Raw genomic sequence first — 15,660 nt, 5'->3', positions numbered from 1 at the left:
GGACCCAGATTCGTGGCTCGCCATGCTCCTGGCCTGCCTCCACCCTCCCCTTCTCTGATTTTACCTCAGAGGCAGAGCAGGCGATGCCGCTGCATTACTGCTGCCTCTTCTCCGCTTCATCTTAGCTGCTCCTTCGAGATGGGCTCAGCCTGAGCCCATCTCGGAGGAGCAGCTACGGTGAAGCGGAGAAGAGGCGGCAGCCGCGCAGCGGCGTCGCCTGCTCCAAGATGGGGCGGCTCGCCATGCTCCATGGCGCCGTTTCCCCCCTCCCCTCGCTTCTGTTTTTTTGGGGAGCGGGGGAAGAGGCTGGAAATCCTGGGGTCCCCCGCCAGGGCGGGAGGGTTGGGAAGCCTAGTTTGTTACTTAGGAATGATCTGGCTCATATTACGCACATGTGGATGTTGTCCACACATTTGAGTTGTCAGAAGAACTATATTATAGGAACTAGTAACTCACACATCTCAACTGTGACAAAAATACATATCCAAGATCAGGGAAGTTGCTGTGGCTGAAGCTTTGTTATCCCCCTGCTACGTTCCCTTGTGTTGCATATTTTTCACACCCTTTTTTTGAGGCACCACTCTTCGATTTCCAAAGCTTTCCCAGAAGATAGCTTTTCTCCAGCCCAAAGCAAGGCAAATGAGGATCTTGTGAACCATCAATATTTTTCTCGATAAATGGCCTGCCAATAAGTCAAGGCAGCTGCCAGCTGGACTTCCGGGGAAGGAAAATGCCGAGCTGAGCTGTCTCACATAACGGGAGCAGGCTGAAACTTTTGTTTGGGGTAGTAGAGGGCAAATTAATGCCTACTGCCTACTTTTCTCAGTGAGAGAAAGGTCCAAGACTTGCACGGAAACTTTAAAGAGATTTACCTTGGCTGAAAGGAAGCCCTGGAGAGGTCTTCTTTGAGGCTTTGAGGGGTCTCATGGAATCTGCATAGTCAACATCTGCAAAAGTTCTCAGAGTCATTGATTTGACATAAGCTCGTCAGGATCCTAACCTTCTTGGACATTTCTAAACAATTAAAGCTTTGAAAGACCAGTGGAAACTTGGATAACAGGAACAAAAGGTACAGAAGTTTTCTTTTCATTCCGGAGCTATTTATAGCTTAAAGGGACAAAATTAAAAGGTGGGAAAAAGAAAAATAGAAAGCTTGCAAGAAGAAGAAGGAAGGGGTGAAGTTTGGATTGTTTAAATATAAAGGACAGTGCTAAAAACTGCTGAAAAGTGAAAAGGAATTCATTGTTGAGTCTACTTGCGGTTTTGAAAAAAAAAAGCAGCTGCGTCACACTGGAACACATTGGAACAGACCTGCAGCACTTCTGAGCAAGACAGGAAGTACGTCAAGTATCGTGAGATCTCCATGAGAGTTGATGGTGACAAAGGCAGGAAGCAGTAAAGAAAAAAGCCTACTCTATACCATAGAGAAACATCGGCAGCCATTGCTGGGAGGTCAAATCTAAAATATCGTTTTTAAAAGAATTTGGGACTTTAAAAATTGACAGAATTAACTGGAAAAAGGGTAAGAAGACAGGAACTATTGGCTACATTATGTGTGGGCTCCTAGGGTGATTTTAAAAGGAAATTTTTTTTGAAGAAGGAGTAAAAAATTGCGGCCGCCATTTTGGAAATTTTAGAGACTTCTTTGATAAATATCTTGACTTTGGGGGCTCAGAAACCAGCGAAATTGGGCTTGCTGGAAAGGGCAAGTCCTACTCTATTGAACCTGACTGTCAGATTGCAAATTGGTGAGGTCAAAAATTTCGTCATTTTTTTAAAGGGGAAATTTTTTTTAAAAAAATGTATATCTTGGCCTAGGAAGCTCAGAGGAAGATAGAATAAAGTTTAACTAAAAGTAAATTCAGATCTTTTTAATTTGGTAGTTAAACTTGTAATTTGTGAGACCAAAATTTTTGGTATTTTTATTTTTTTTTACTTCTTCTATCCCCCCCCCTTTTTTTTTTGCTTAAATGTCTGAACCCAAGCAGACCCGACAAAGGGCTCTTTCATTAGAGAAAATGCAGGACCAATTGGATGCCATGGAAGTCAGAATAATGAAAGGAGTTAGGAGATTGATAGATGAATTAAAGGAAGAAATTATCACAGAGATTAAAAAAGAAGTGGATGATCTAAAAAAAAAACCCCTGAGGAAACAGCTAAGAAAGTGCAGGGGGTGGAAGAGAAAGTAAAAATACATGACACCACCTTGTTGAAAATTCAAGAAAAAGTGACAATCCACAACTGTAAATTAATGGAAACTCAGATACGTCTGAGAGGAGTACCTGAAGCAGAGAATGGTGATTTGAAAGGATATATAATAAAAATAATTGCAGAATTTTTAGAAGAAGACCCAGATGAGACCAAAAACATGTATGATCACATGTATAGAGTTAATTCACTTTTTGCCAAGAAAAACAATTTACCAAGAGATGTTGTTATAAAATATATGACAAAGGAAATGGTGGGAAGGATCATGAACAAAAACTTTGAAAAGTCACTGATAGTAGGAGGCAGTAGAGTAAGAATCATGAAGGAGCTGCCAAGACAAGTGATAAACGACAGGAGAACATACAAAAAGTTGACAGATAAACTGAAAGGCAATGGCACGAGGTTCAGATGGATAATACCTGAAGGTTTGAGTTTTGAATTTCAAGGGAAGAGAGTTACAATTACAAATGCTCAGGAGTTGAGTAGATTTGAACATATGAAACTGCCTTATACTGAATCAGACCTTTGGTCCATCAAAGTCAGTATTGTCTTCTCAGACTGGCAGCGGCTCTCCAGGGTCTCAAGCTGAGGTTTTTCATGCCTATTTGCCTGGACCCTTTTTTGGAGATGCCGGGGATTGAACCTGGGACCTTCTGCTTCACAAGCAGATGCTCTACCATTGAGCCACCAGCCCTCCCCTTTTTTGAAGAAAATAAAGAATTTGCACCATGATGGATTACAAATTACTGTCTTGGAATGTTAATGGACTAAATTCACCACAAAAAAGAAGGGCAACATTTCATTGGATCAAGAAGCAAAATTGTAATATAATTTGTTTGCAAGAAGTACACATTAAACAAAAGGATTATAAATTTTTATGGAACAAACAATTGGGAAAAGAATTTTTTTCATTGGCTGAACAGAAGAAAAGGGGAGTAGTTTTCTATATTAAACAAGACTTGGAGCCAAAGTTAATATTTAAAGATAAAGATGGAAGATTTGTAGCAGTTGAGATAATATTGTGGGGAAAAAACGTTGTTATTGGGACTATATGCACCTAACGGTGCAAAGGATGCTTTTTTAAAAGACATTACACAACAGTTGGATGAGTTGACTTATGATCAAATACTTTTAATGGGAGATCTTAATGGAACAGTCGAGAACTCATTGGATAGATCTGGAGGGGGAAAAAAATGACGGGAAAGAAGGGAAACTGCCAAAGTCTTTCTTTGAATTAGTTAAACAAGAAAATTTAGAAGATATATGGAGGAAGTTTAATCCTGAAGTGCGGGACTATACTTTTTTTTCTGCAAGACATAAGACTTTTTCCAGAATTGACATGCTGTGGGGAACTAGAGACTTAGATCTCATAACAAGGAAGATAGAGATTTTACCTAAAATTGGGGCTGATCAGAACCCAATAATGTGGATTACAAAATTGTCTAAAAGATTGAGGAGATGGAGACTGAATGAAGATTTGCTACAGAGCAAAGAAACAGTGACATTTCTAGAAAAAGAAACTAAGGACTTTTTCCAAGTGAATGATAAAGAAGATATTGACTTTCAGATGGTCTGGGATGCTTATAAAGCAGTAATGAGAGGGTTGTTGATTATTCTGAACAATAAAGACAAAAGGAAAAAAGAAAAACAATTATTGGACATTCAAAATGAAATAAAGAAAAAAGAAGGGGAGCTGAGAAAAAGACCAGGGAAAAAGAAAATTCTAAGGGAAATTTCAATATTACAAACTCAATTGAGACATTTGTTAAACAAAGAAGTGGAATGGAATCTGAAAAGGCTTCAGCAGAAATCGTCTGAAGGGGCAAATAAGACGGGAAAGTATTTGGCGTGGCAATTGAAGAAAAAGAGAGAAAACAAAATAATTAGTAAAATTGTGATAGATAGAAGAGAAGTAGTTACTAAAGAGGGAATAAAAAGAGAATTTTTTAAGTACTATGCCAAGCTGTTTAAAGGTGCTGAAGTAAAGAGAGAGAAGGTAGATGAATATCTACAAAAATTAAAAATTGAGCCCCTAACTGAAAATATGAGAAAAGTCTTAAATGACCCAATTGAAAAAAATAGAAATTGAAGCAGCAATCAACGCGATGAAAAATGAGAAAGCTCCCGGGCCAGATGGATATACAGCTAAATATTTTAAAACTTTTAAGGATGAATTAATACCAAAATTGCAGAAGTTGATGAATGTAATAAGAACAAAAGGGAATGTACCAAATACATGGAAAGAAGCCGTTATTTCCTTGATACCTAAAAAAGATAGAGATGCCACGAATGTGAAAAACTACAGACCAATTTCGCTTTTGAATAACGACTACAAAATATTTACAAGAATTCTGGCAGAACCACTTAAACAATATTTGATAAATTTTATAAAGGAAGATCAAGCTGGTTTTCTTCCCAAAAGACAAATAAGAGACAATATTAGAATTGTTGTAAATATTGTAGAATATTATGAAAGACATCCAGAAAAAGAAGTAGCATTATTCTTTGCGGATGCAGAGAAAGCATTTGACAATTTAAATTGGGACTTTATGTTTGCAGTAATGGATAAGATGGAGCTTGGAGAAAGCTTTATAAGAATGATAAAAGCAATATATTCTGAACTAAGGGCAAGGCTGTGTGTTAATGCAGATCTTACAGACGAAATGAAAATCAGCAAAGGTACTAAACAAGGCTGCCCGCTTTCACCATTGTTATTCATAATGACTCTTGAAATTTTATTGATGCAGATTCAAGAAGAAAAAGATCTAGAAGGGTTACAAATAAAAGGATATACCTACAAGTACAGAGCATTTGCTGATGATATAAAGTTTATAAATGAAACCCCAAACAAGTTACACCTTTGTTATTACTGAAAATACAAGAGTTTGGAGAGTTGGCGGGACTTTATATAAATAAAGAAAAATCTAAAATTTTGTGCAAGAATATGCAGATAAATAGACAACAAGAATTACAAAGACTAACGGGCTGTGAAGTTACCTCTAAGGTAAAGTACCTAGGGGTAGAGATAACAATGAAAAATATTGATTTGTTTAAGAATAATTATGAGAAGTTATGGCGTAGATAGAGGAAGATGTGCTAAAATGGAACAAGCTCAATTTGTCATTGCTGGGCAGAACTGCTGCAATAAAAATGAATATTCTACCAAGGATAATGTATCTGTTTCAAACTATTCCTATTGTGAAAGATGCTAAACAGTTCGATAAATGGTGAAGGAAAATTTCAGAATTTGTGTGGGCTGGGAAGAAACCAAGGATTAAAATGAAAATCTTGACAGATGCAAAAGAGAGAGGTGGATTCCAATTACCAGATTTGAAATTGTATCATGAAGCAGTTTGTTTAGTATGGATGAAAGAATGGATAACGTTAAATAAAAAATTTTTAGTGTTGGAAGGCCATGGGAAAAAATTTGGTTGGCATGCATACTTATATTACGGAAAAAAGAAGATGGATGGCCTTTTCTCTCACCATTATATAAGAAGTAATCTACTAAATGTATGGATAAAGTATAAGAAATATGGTGATGAGAGGAGACCTTTGTGGATGGTGTCAGCTGAAGTGATAAAGATAACGGCTAAAATAGCCAAAGAAAAATGGCTATCATACAATCAGCTACTAAAAATACAAAGTGGAAAAATAGAACTGAAAACTGCAAAAGAACTGAGTTACAAATATGACTGGTTTCAAATGCAACAAATAAAAAGTTTGGTGGAGAATGATATCAAAACTGAAGGAATAAGGAAGGAGCAAACAGAAATGGAAAGAGTCCTGCTTGGAGATAATGAGAAATTAATTTCAAAAGTATACAAATTACTCTTACAATGGTCTACAGAAGATGAAGTAGTGAAATCTCAAATGATAAAATGGACAATTAATGTAAATAAAGAAATAAAGATGGAATCTTGGGAATATTTGTGGAAGAATTCTATGAAACTCGCAACATGTCATAGTATTAAAGAAAACTGTTTTAAGATGATGTATAGAAGGTATATGACTCCAAAAAAATTAGCAAGGATGAACAACAAGATGCCAGATAGGTGTTGGAAATGTAAAAAGCATGAAGGTTCTTTCTACCATATGTGGTGGACTTGTGAAAGGGCTAAAATGTTTTGGCAGATGATTCAGCAAGAGATTTCTAAGATTTTGGGATATGAATTCAATAAAGTGGCAGAGACTTTTCTGCTGGGATTACAAATGGAAAAATTTCCAAAAGAAGACAGAACTTTAATATGGTACTTGCTCTCAGCTGCTAGGACATTGTATGCGCAGCTGTGGAAGCAAGGAAAAATACCAGAGAAATGGGATTGGATTACAAAAGTTATGTCATGGAGTGAAATGGACAAATTAACAAGAAAATTAAGAGACTATGATTTGGAAATTTTTAAATTGGAGTGGAAGAAATTCAGGAGATACGTAGAAAAAGAGTGGAAAATAAAAGAACATTGGACAATCTTTGATAATGATTAAGGTTTTTAAAATAAGAATATAACTTTTGGGTTTTTCTTAACAGTTAAGGGCACCTTTAATATTTGTCTCCTTTAAGTAAATAACACTGACGGGGGTCAAGTAACGGGGGGAGGGGCGGGGGAAAAGTAAGATATGGGGTAGAAAGTTTTTTCTTTTACTTTAAGTTTTTATAAGTTGTAGATACAGTTTTGCTACCATATGTTACTAATAAAAATTGTTTATTCAAAAAAAAAAAAGGCAGCTGCCAGCTCTTTCTGGGAAACACACCTTTAGTCCACATTTGTCCTTGCCTTGCTTATTTATGTGCCTGCTGCCTTTAAACTCTTACACCTGGCAAATTTAAACAGTCTTTTTGAGTTTTTCCAAAACTGCAGTTGCTGTTGTTTGTTTTGTAGATGAGAGTACAATAATCCAAGACTGTAATATGCACACAAGAACTGTAATGCTTAAATGGACCTCTTTGAAAGTCAGCAAATCAGAAAATAAACTTGTTTTTTATTTCTTCTAAGCCTGAACTGACAAAAGTAGATATGCTTGGGCAGATGGGCTCAAAATAATGCATTTGGCTAAATTTAACAGAATCTGGTTGATCTACAACTCACCAAGCCATGTTGTTCCTGTATTTTGGTCTGCCAGGTACTTAAATTCAGGGTCTTCCCCCCTCCCCATTTCGGGTAAACAACAGAGACATAAAGTTTAGCCCTTGGCAAACTTTCAGACTTGGCTACTGTACTCTGAGTTGGTGGGTTATCCTGTAGGTTGGATCTAGGAAACAGATTAGGACATGCAAGCAATAACTTTCCTCTAGCCCAAGTTTTCCCTCAAGGTAACTTTAATATAATGTCAAACATGTGCCTAATATTATGTAATGTAAATATTGATTAATTAGCATGATGTTTTTATATTAGGAATGGACAGGTGAATAAAGAACCCTTTGTTAACATGGTGCATCTTTCTGTTTCTCTGTAGGCAATTGCCCCCCCCCAGTCGGAATGAAGAGACAGAGTGTTGGGTATAAAAACCGGGCCGCTTTATTAAATAATTAATCAACCTATAACTGGCAGGGGTGGACCTGAACAGGACAAGCCCCTGGGGTCACACCTGGACCCCGCCTTGTCCAAAGGGCGAGCCACCCTGCCCCCAGCACAAGCCCGCCGTGTTCGGGTTGTAGCTGAGCGGCCAGGCCCCAGCCATTCTCCACCTGGGCTAGCATCAATCCCCCATGGAAAGATCCGCCCAGGTGAGGCTCTCGATGATCTGCATTCCCCGCACTGAGCCGTGTAGCCCATCTGCGGTTCCTACAGACCACCCGCACCACTGGTGCTAGGCCATAGGTGCTCCCCTGAAAACACTATGGCCAAAACATCCTTCCAGCCACCGCCAATGCCAAGCTTCTGCTTAGGCATTAGCGCCCCAACGGACGGCCCCAAGCCGACCGCAAACCCTGCCGCATCTAATCTAAAAAGGCCCGGTTACCCAACTCCGAAAGATGAACCCCATCCGGCATATGGCCGGATGAGGGAGAAAATACCCAAGCCATTATCCATGGCTTTCTACAGGGCCCTATTGGCCTTGCACCCAGCACGCTCTGTCTCCCCAGGTGAAAGGGAGAACCTCCAAGTCTTGCATGGCGATCTAGCTGACCATACTAGGACTAGCCAAGAAGGACAAGCCCCTGGGGTCACACCCTGACCCCGCCTTGTCCAAAGGGTGAACCACCCTGCCCCCAGCACAAGCCCGCCAGATTCGGGTTGTTGCTGAGCGGCCAGGCCCCGAGCCATTCACCACCTGTGCTAGCGTCAATCCCCCCACGGAAAGATACGCTCAGGTGAGGCTGTTCAGTGATCTGTAGTCCCCACACTGAGCCGTGTAGCCCATCTGCGGTTCATACAGACCACCTGCACACTGGTGCTGGGCCATAGGTGTTCCCCTGAGACCGCCCAAGCGAAAGAACCAGATGTGCGGAGAGGGTGCCCTGCCTCTCTCCGCACTACGGCCTACACCAGCACCCAGCGACTCAGCCATTCTCCAACTGCCCCGTCGCTGAGGCCCAGCTGGGTGCCCGTTGAAGACCGCCTGGCTCGAGGGGCTGCCTGGAACACCCTGCTGTGCGCGCAGATGAGAACACGCTGCCTCTCACTATGAGCCACAGCACCTGAAAAACAGAAAAATTGTCAGAACAAGTCGTGACCAAGAGGCGATAAACCCTCGCCCTCCAAAAATGCCCCCCAGGCAACCAACGCATGTTGGATCCCGGTCTGGGGCGCCCTTCCCGCAGTGTCAGTCATTAGACTGCATAGTTAACTAGCTAATACATAACGTCCAAAAACAGGCCATCAACGTGGCCACATGAAGCAGCGCGGTCCCGGAAAGGGGACAGCATAACCCGTGCCACGGAACCGCCAACCAACAGGCGGCCCTGCGGTGCTCTCAAGTGCCCGAAACTGGGAAGCCGCTTTGTCAGATGCCCTTCTGTTAGTAGGCTTTCTCAGCAAACTCGTGGGCTTTACCAATAAAGGCCAGCACCGCCAGGTGGCACCTAACAGTCCTCAACTCCAAACCTCTCTCTCTGCAACGCGCAGGATTGCATAATATGAGCCGTCGAAATCGGCCAGTAATCCTGAAGCACCATGAGCCGTCGAAATCGGCCAGTAATCATAAAGCACCGAGGCCCTAGGAAAGCCGCCCTACTATACTCCCCCCTGGTACTAGGTGCCAAAGCCAGCTGGATGTCCCTACCAGCTTCAGCTTCCAAATACCAGAGGTCCGGGGGGAATCACGTCGGCCGCGAGTCAACTTCCGGGGTGAGCTACCGAAAGCGCCACAGCTATTAGCAAGGTAGAGCCTTCGCCGCCCCATTGCAACCTCCGGGCACGTGCCCTACCAGGAACCCAATATTCCACCGGAGGTAACGAAGTGTGAATAACCTACCAGGTTCATCACCCACACGACTTAGAGGTCAAGGAGTTGATAACATGTACTACTGCTATGTTATCGCCCCAGACAAGTCCAAACTGGTCGGCGAGTAGCTCACCCTAAAGCCAAACTGCCACTAGAATTGGGAAAAAATTCCGAAAATGGCGGGACCGTACTGAACCCACTGTCCAACGCAGGTGTCCCTGGCATCCCAAATACCTCAAAAAGGCCGCACCAGGTGCCCCCACTTCCGTGCAAAGTTAAGGTGACCTACCACCTACTGTAATTAGAGCGGTGACACCTTGCGTTGCCCACTAAGAGCAGCCAACCGGCCCCTAAAGTGAGCAACCACTTTTACCGGCTGCCAAAATGCCCGCTAGAGGGTATCGAGCTCAAAGCCTAAGAAATGTAAGCACCGTACTGGGCCCCTCGGTGTTCTCATACACCAAAGGTAGCCCCCAGCTTGATGGCCAACTCATGAAAAGCCTGTAAAATCCCGGCGCATCACCTTGTACCTGCTGGACCGACAAAAGGTAGGCGCCCCAATAGTACGCTGTGTCATTAAACCCGGTCCAATCCTATAACGCCCACTCCACCAAGGAGCCAAAGCGCTTGAATGCAGCGCGAGAGACCGAGCACCCCGTCGGGAGGGCCCGATCGATGTAACATTTGCTCTTGAAACAAAAACCCCAGGAACTCATAATCCTAGTGATGAACTAACAAGAATGCCGTCTTAATGACATATTGGCAACGCTGCCCCAACACCACAAACCACTGTACTTTAACCGACTGGTCAAAGGAAGTGTATTTCATACCAAACATAATTCCATAAATCACCGACGCCCCTCTGGGATAGGACCGGTGAAGAATGAGGTGATATTCCCTTGGCGCTTTATTAGGCACCACCCCCGGGGGAAATACACACAATGTGGGTACAGGCGGCGTACCAAAGGGGGGTCCTAAGACCCTGCCTTCCCGGCGCTCTCTGGCGCTCTTAACCCTAACTACATGCTCCAGACCCGTCTTTACAGACTGAAGATTGGCCCAGGCCCCTGATAAGGGATCCGAAAACCCCAAAGAAAAACACCTTGGTCAGATACTGGCCATCCGCCTCACGTGGGAACTTCCTCAATAATCAATTGAGTACCCTCAGTCTAATGGGGCTGGACCCCCTTTCCAGGGGGGCTGCTGATTGCCACCACCTACCACCACCGGGGCACCTGCCCCCCAGTCCGCGACTTCGGCCTAATACAGGCGGAGGAGGGGTGAGCCACACCGCAAAGCAGACCCTCATGCCTGACGTTGCAGGGTTTTCTGCCCAGCACACCCGGCATTGCCTGGTGCCACACCTTGCACCTCAGGTCACGCCCCCCCACATGTGCATACCACTGCTCCCCGCCGGTGCAAAAAGCCAGGGGAGAGGCGACGCCATGGGAACAGCAGGTGTCACTACCGGGGCGGCCTGTAACCCGTGGCCGGTAAACCCGGATTACCCAATGCGGATCCAAAGGGGGGGGCACACCCTGCTTGACCCAAGCCCAAGGTGGCCCGGAACCCCCCTGCCCCAAGCCCCAATCACCCGATGCCCGGGGGGGGGGGGGCGTTCGAATATGACCGAAGGGCCCCTTTTCGTCTGCTGTAACGGAAGCTTACGCCAATACCCAGAGCGTTCCAGCCTCCACCTGGGGTCTGCTGCACTTTGCCTCCAGACGCAGCGCCGCCCACCTGCTCACCCGACGGACGCCCGTCCAGGCCATCCTTTTGTTCCGATTCCAATTGAGGTTCGTGCCCAGGTGCGCCGCCCTGTGAAGTAATAAAGCGGGCCAGAACCGCCGACTCAAAAGCTAACGGCGCCGAGCACCGATAGGCGCGGCGACGCCCCCCCTAGATGGGAGCACCCCTGGCAACTATTTACTGCTCAAGGGCCTCTAATGGCCCTTAATGGCCCTTCAGACCCACATCCCCTGACCCGGCTCCTCAACAAGGCCGGGCTGCAGGCATCGCCCCCGGGCCGGGCGGGCTGATCGCCCTTAAACCTGCCCAGCTCTATCATGGGAGCCATCCAGACACCTCAAATACGCAGCCAGGACCACAGCAATAACTGTAGGGCACCTTCCAGGCCGGTCCCAGTTCCCCCGTCAAGTCTAAATAGCACAATAAGTGGCTGGGTGCCCAAAAGGTTAAGCTACCCTGTAGCCACCCGACCCAACTAAGGGAAAGATCAGGCAAGACCCCAATCCGTATCAAGGTGGAAGGCTAGGTCAACCTCAAGCCGGCTACATGAACACCCGGCCTCCGTCAGGGATCGAACTCAGAGCATGAGCAGAGCATAGGACTGCGGTACTGCAGCGTTAACACTCTGCGTCGAAGGACTCTTCCAACTCCCCAACGGCTAGCTGGTACAGCGCAGGCGCCAACTAATGCCCTTAATCCCGGCCGCACCACAGAGATGCTACAACAAGTCAAATGAGCCACACCGCCCATCAACCCAGAAGGATGGGTGGGGGGGGTGGATAAGCCAAAGCCGGGTCCTGATCAGGCACAATAAAATGAGGGGGGGGGGAGACCTCCCAAGGGCTCAGGTTGAAACCTAAACCCCCACTCTATTAAACAACAACTTTGCTGTTCTAACCACCAACCTCACCAGATCAGGGAGAAATTGCCAAATACTTAATTCCATGTTTTTCTAGTATAATTCTCTGATATCACAAATTGTGGAGACTGTTGAACCTCATCTCTAACTCCCAAGACAGCTGACTCTCCAACATTTGACTATCACTTAATTTTCATAGTTTGGTTTGCAAATGAATGGATGAACTACCTCTACTGAAAAATTACCTTGTTGCAGATTATAACAGAATACAGAATAATCTGAAAGGTGCACAGGGGGTGAGATGAGCTCCTGGTCCCTCCATGCTGCAGGTTCTCATGGCATTTTAAATAACTCATTTTATACTTCAAAATGGCAGCCACATCCCTGCATTGAGCATGAGGATGCCATCAGGTCGCTCTGCCACCCGGGACCATTGGGATCCACCTAAGATGGCCGCCGCATATACTGAAGGCCGATCACGATCGCCGACAATAAACATAAGCCCTGTCTATCACAAAATGGCCCCACCTGCGCCACAGGCCAAGCTCAACCATCTGCCACGGGGTCCTCTCCTACCTCGCCCAAAATGATCACCGCGTGCGTTAATCCAGCCTCCACGACCACCTGAGTAAGGTCCTTTTAAATGGCTGCCGAGCGCAGTACGGGCCGTGCGCAGCGGCTGCCGCGCCTTTCCAGCCTCCCTTTGCTGCCTTAACGGGGGGGGGGGGCACTTCGCAGTGTAAGAGGCGGCCGGAGTGTACCCCGCTCACAACCCCCAGTTCGCCGGGAAATAGCCTGGGCAGAACTGGCCTGTTAAGGAGGGGGGGGAGATGCCACCCACCCAGGGACCAATTAAAACCCTGGCTATTGCCCCGACCCAAAGGGACGAAGACTGCAGCTCATCGCACGCGCTGCCACAGGCCGCTCGTGCATCTGCCGCCGCCAGCGCTGCCGTTCGCTCTTCACGCACACAGTGAGAAGTAGCCTGGGCGGAACTGGCGTGGTGGTGGTGGTGGGGGGGATGCCACCCACCCAGCGACCCCACAAATGCCGCACTAACGCCCAGTCCCAAAGGGACGAAGAACTGATGCCCTCGCAAGTGCTGCCACCGGCCGCTAAGCGCCTCAGCCGCCGCCAGCGCCGCCGTTCGCTCTTTGAGCCCCTCCGACTGGACCCAGACCGACGTCCAAGGCCTCGCACCGCCGCACGTGGCTCTCCCTCAGAGAGCCCAAAGGAACTGAAGAGCTCTGGGCGGGGCCAGGGCTTATATAGCCCTGACGCCGCGCCCAGAAACAGACCCGGATATGCCGGGCTGAGCGCTCTGTTGCTCCCTCCTTCCGAGGGGGCAAAGGCGGCCCCCAGCCTGAACGCCAGCGATGCCGGCTTGGCTGGGGAGGGCCGAGCCTTCCCATCTTAACCCAGGGGATACTTAAGCAGTTTTCTCCCTCCCCCACCCCCATTATCTTTTTTCATGGGTCATCCATAAACAATGTAGCTTGTATTTATCTGTAGTTAAAGGGCTCTCTTCTGGCACAAAAAATATATTTTCTTCCTTTCTCTACTCATGAACTTTTAGCTGTGAAACAAATGCCAAATTTAACTGTTTCATTTTTTCTTTGTGGTTTCAATCTCACTTGGTGGGTAATGCTGAGAGTTTGTGTTTATCATATGAGTCAGATGTTTCCATAATAGCTAGAAAAAAGGACATATCCCTATTAGAGTTTTAATGAATGAAGATTCTTCCTTTCCTCATGCTAAGCATTCCTCCCCTGCTCTAATCGAGCTGAATACATTTTGCATCGTGTCTTTGCATCCTGACACCCTTCTTTGCAACACTTCCCCCACCTTCTGGCTGGATGTAAGCAGGGCTTTTTTCCTGGATTATGTGGTGGAACAGAGTTCCAAAACCTCTTTCTGGTAACAATTTTTTTTTAAAAAAAAAAAAGTTTAAAAGTACCATGTATTTCTCTTTCATTTCCCTCTTGACAGTTCTGGCACCTCTTTTTCCAGAAAAAAAAGCTCTGAATGTAAGGGTTAGGAATCTCTATTCCAGATGGTATTTGTCAAATGGAGCATAGAACTTTGCACATATTTGCCAATGTGACTTCAAAGATTTCCTCTCACCACTGTCATTGCATTGCTTGCTTTTCTGTGTACTTGTAACTTTCTTTCTACATTTAAGGACCATTTAAATCTGCAAAAGATTACAGCTCACATTGTGAGTTGAGTTACAAAGTAGGAGCAGTGAGTCTGGATGGAAATTTGTTTACTTATATAAGGCCAAGCTCAGTTGCTGTTGTTTTTAAAGGACAACTTCGTAACAATGCTTTGGCACCTAATCCTAGAGTGTAATTTAATATATCCTGCTTTTCTTCCCAATGGTGATCCAAAGCAGCTTACAAAATACAGTTAAAACAACAACAACAACAAGGGAACCAAACAAAAAAGAATACTCCACATCTTGGCTGGGTCAGGGCTTGAGGCATTGTTCACTTCAGAGTCTCAGTCTGCAAGCCAGGTGCTTCAATCCAAGGGCAAATAGCCCTTGGGTTCACACCTTTGGCCATACCCATGCTTTAATACATGGATGATGCTAATACAAAGATGTCTCACTGAGGAAAAATTGTCAGAATATTTATTTACTTTGGATTTACCGTATATCCCGCTCTTTCCACAAGTGGACTCAGGGCAGCTAACAATCATTTAAAAATAACAATATTGAGTTATAGTATTTAAAACAATACACTTAAACAATTAAAATAAATTAAAACTACATTATGGTGCTTCTCAGAAAAAAATTAAATAGGTGGAATCACAACTTTCTTCAGCAGGCAGTCTAATTGATATTGATGTAATTTCTTTTTTATCTGACACTGGTCCTTATGATGGTCTAATGTTCCTAAGTCTATATTAAAGTGGCAGTTCTCTCCCATTTAGATATTTGTAGGTCAGTCAGAATACTTCTGTTTTGCAGGCACTGTGGAATTGGAAAAGATTCTGCCTCTGGGAGGGCATTCCACATCATTGGTGTTGCCACTGAGAAGGCCCTGGCCCTTGTAGAATTCAGTCTGGCCTCCCTTGGTTCGGGGATAGAGAGCCGATTTTGTACTCCCAAATGCAGTGCTCTCTGAGGGACATATGGGGAAAGGCAGTCCCATAGATAGACAAGCCCTCAACCATATAGGGCTTTAAAGATCAGCACCAGCACCTTGAAATGGATTCAGAACACAATAGGCAGCCAGCACTGCTCTTTCAGTACTGGTTGAACATGCTCCCATTGAAGGAGCCCCATTAAGAACTATGCTAGAGCATTCTGCATTAGCTGTAGTTTCTAAATCAGAGTCAAGGGCAGCCCCATGTAGAAGCATTACAGTAATCTATTCTCGAGGTGACCATAGCATGGATCACCACCACTAAGTCGCCATGCTCCAGAAAAGGGGCCAACTGCCGTACCTACT

The 15,660-nt window shown here is 44.9% G+C and overlaps 1 protein-coding gene and 1 non-coding gene across 2 annotated transcripts in view; one reads left to right on the top strand and one right to left on the bottom strand.

The window, feature by feature from the left end:
* The window catches only part of LOC132567335 (cytosolic carboxypeptidase 6-like), a 570,982-nt gene that overhangs the window by 340,131 nt on the left and 215,191 nt on the right, over window positions 1–15,660 (top strand). The gene's annotated exons all lie outside the window — the stretch shown is intronic.
* On the bottom strand, window positions 2,831–2,905 carry TRNAH-GUG (transfer RNA histidin (anticodon GUG)). Its single transcript has one exon. It is a non-coding gene; the product is annotated as a tRNA-His (tRNA).

The sequence above is a fragment of the Heteronotia binoei genome, chromosome 2 (assembly GCF_032191835.1).
Source record: "Heteronotia binoei isolate CCM8104 ecotype False Entrance Well chromosome 2, APGP_CSIRO_Hbin_v1, whole genome shotgun sequence".
Classification (NCBI taxonomy): Eukaryota; Metazoa; Chordata; class Lepidosauria; order Squamata; family Gekkonidae; genus Heteronotia; species Heteronotia binoei.
The sequence above is the reverse complement of the archived record's forward strand: the minus strand, read 5'-3'. Positions and strand labels throughout refer to the sequence as shown.